The sequence below is a fragment of the Galendromus occidentalis genome, unplaced genomic scaffold (assembly GCF_000255335.2).
Source record: "Galendromus occidentalis unplaced genomic scaffold, Mocc_1.1 scf7180000076516, whole genome shotgun sequence".
In the NCBI taxonomy this organism is placed as follows: Eukaryota; Metazoa; Arthropoda; class Arachnida; order Mesostigmata; family Phytoseiidae; genus Galendromus; species Galendromus occidentalis.
This window is the reverse complement of record NW_003804505.1, coordinates 984-4038: the sequence shown is the minus strand read 5'-3', so window position 1 is coordinate 4038 and position 3055 is coordinate 984. Positions and strand designations below refer to the sequence as shown.

Genomic DNA, 3055 nt, shown 5'->3' with positions numbered 1-3055 from the left:
AGCGCAATAGCATTCGGCTACATTGGCCGTAGTGCTTCTCCTAGGATTTTGTTTCCTGGCGTAGCAATTCCTTGCTATATGTCCCGGTTTCTTGCATATCCTGCAAGTAGTCGTTACCCTTGATGAGTTTGAGGAGCTCTGTTGTGATGTGCTGACATAGCTGTTCTCCTGATGCATCGCGGCTCGGGGTTTCGTGTATCGACGAGACGGCCTACGCTGGTTTCCGGATCGCAGGTTCATCTTGGTGAACATGGCTGTTACTTCTTCTGGATTCTCGGATTCGCGACGAGCTGCTTCTGTCAGGATGAGGTCAACTAAATTGTTGAAGGTCTTTTCTGTTTTTGGTTTCGGAAGCCAAAGTACCTTTATCCAAGCCCAGTTTGGGGGTAACTTGTTAATCAAAGTGATACATTGTATCGGTTCTTTGATGTCAGCTTGAGACTCATCGTATTTCAATCTCTTGAACGCCGTGATGTTTTCCTGAATACTTCTCTCCTTCCTGTACTGCCACGAGAGGAAATTTGTAACTGACCACGAATTGTTGACTTTCAGTAGCAGCTCCGTAAGTCTCCTTGAGCTTTTTCCAGATGGATGCGGCCGAAGTATACTCCAGATTTTCATAGAACAGATTTAGGAGAATGTTACCATGGATCGAGTTGATTAGCACATACTTGGCCGCCAGGTTTCCTCTGTTGTACAGTTCTTGCTTCTTCTTGGCTTCAGGGGTCGTTCCTTTGTCTCCGACTATTTTACCGTCTACGACTTCCCATGCGTACGGTATAAGCTTCAACGTAGTCGGGAGCAGAGATTTCCATGAAAGATAGTTCGAGCCGTCTTCGTTGAGTATCACCGAGCTGGTTTTGCCGCGAATGTCGCTGAGGTTCGGTGGCACTGTCTCGTCGCTGGGATCTGGCTTGACATCTCCTCCTTCAGGAGTGTCTCCACCTGTAGAGCAGTTCCTCCTCCGGATGATCCTCCAGCGGCGGTCGATCCACCACTCGCACCGACATCGACGAACTCTTCACCTGTGGTAACCAGGGCCAGAGGTTCGGCTTGTTGTTGGGTCATGGCGAAGCTTCGGTAACAGATAAGTTGGGATGTTGTGAGGTAGTCGACGACGATGTTCTTGCTCGAAAGAACTCACGTCCTTCGTGCTGATAACGCTGAAGGATATTAGGACGGTTTTTCGAGCTTGGACGCTGAGTTCTGAGCGAGGCTTCGAACGATGAGATAGCACAAATGATGATCACCACAGCAGAATGAACACAGAGTACAACAGACGTGAAGTAAACCCGAACGGGAATTCTCCTCAAGTACTGAAGACCTTTATTGAACTAGCTTATATACTACTAGATACATGCGGTCAGAAAGGGTTAGTCTGTACAAACTATCTAGTATGTGCTTTCGACATAATTGAATGCGTTTGAATACGTCCGCGATTAGCGGGTTGCTGATTACTGGCATGGTAAATCTACGATGGCCTACTTCTATGGGTTTGGGAAACTGTAAACTAGTCAAGAATAATAGTTTTTCTATCAATCCTGACACAATGAAGGATATTGAAGTGGTCCTTCCAGAAATCTCGGATGGTCAAATTCGTGTCCGAAGTAACTTCGAACAGTTTTTCGAACAGGGCTTTGGTGTACAGTTTTTTGAAGTTGGAGATAACCTGTTGGTCCATCGGTTGAATGATCGGAGTTGTGTTCGGCGGTAGAAACTTGATAGTGATGAAATCGTGCTTCTTACTCATGAGATCTCGCAACTTCGGGTCGTGCGCGGGCGCGTTGTCCCTGAGCATCACACATCGCATGGGCAAACCATAACCCTCGAGGAAAGACTTCACACTCGGAGCGAAAGTTTCGTCTATCCACTCTTCGAAGATCTTCCTAGTGACCCATGCCTTCTTATTCGATTTCCACAGAACCCCAAGATTTCTTTTGTCAACTTTCTTCTGCTTGAAGACCCTCGGAGTCTCCGAATGGTACACCAAGAGGGGCTCACATCTGAAAGAGCCACTGGCATTCGCACACATGAGCAACGTCAATCTATCTTTCATAGGTTTGTGGCCAGGGACCGACATCTGTTCTTCAGTCACGTAGGTCCGATTGGGCAATTTTTTCCAAACAATCCCGTCTCATCACAATTGAAGACTTGATCGGGAGAGAATCCTTCTTCATCAACGAAGGATTTGAAGTGAGCCACATACTCTCGGGCGCTCTCCTTGTCAGAGCTCGCCGCTTCCCCATGACGGACTACACTGTGAATGCCAGTGCGTTTCTTGAATCTGTCGAACCAACCACGGCTACCCTTGAAATCTCCACAATCCGATGAACCTTCCGGATCGCTCTCGCTCAAATTCCGATGGAGTTGCTGGGCTTTCGTTCGGAGCATCTCCTCAGAAACACTCTCATCCCTTAACTGCTTTTCATTCAACCACACTAGCAGAAGTTTTTCCGTCTCTTCGATTCTGGACGATCGGTTCGCTGCAAGCGTGCTGACACCTTTGGCGGGTTTCACATTCTCGAGTTTTTCTTTGTTCTTGAGAATCGTCGCTACAGTCGACTTGGAGAGTTCGTAACGTACCGCCAGTTTCGTTAGACTCGAACCTTTCTGATATTCCTCTATCAACTTTTTCTTGAAAGCTATCGACAGGCACTTTCGCTTGAGTTGTTTTCCAACGGTCCGTGATCGAGCCATCCTTTCGGCGGGCATACGAACAACGCCGCGCCGACGCATTCACGACTCGAAGGATGCTAAGAGTGGAGCGTGCAGCGTTGCATTCGGACACGTAATCGAAAGCGAGATTCCCGGTCGACGCGCGTCGATCTCTCGATGCTTCAGGAGGAGCTCCAAGAGAGATCGTTCGCGAAGCAAACCTATTCTCGCAGGTGAAAACCAGTCCTCCCAGAAAATCGGTTCGTAAATCGAATCCTGGTTCGTAAGTCGAAGCAGATTGGTCCGGAAAAAAAAGTTCGTAAATCGAAAAATTCGTAAGTCGGGACGTTCGTAAATCGGGGTTTGACTGTATATTCATCCTGACGTCGGCGATCGAGTT

At 47.9% G+C, this 3055-nt stretch overlaps 1 pseudogene; it reads right to left on the bottom strand.

Moving 5' to 3' along the window:
• Nucleotides 1-1510: 1510 nt before the first annotated feature.
• On the bottom strand, nucleotides 1511-2697 carry LOC100906250 (tigger transposable element-derived protein 1-like; annotated as a pseudogene).
• Nucleotides 2698-3055: the final 358 nt, after the last annotated feature.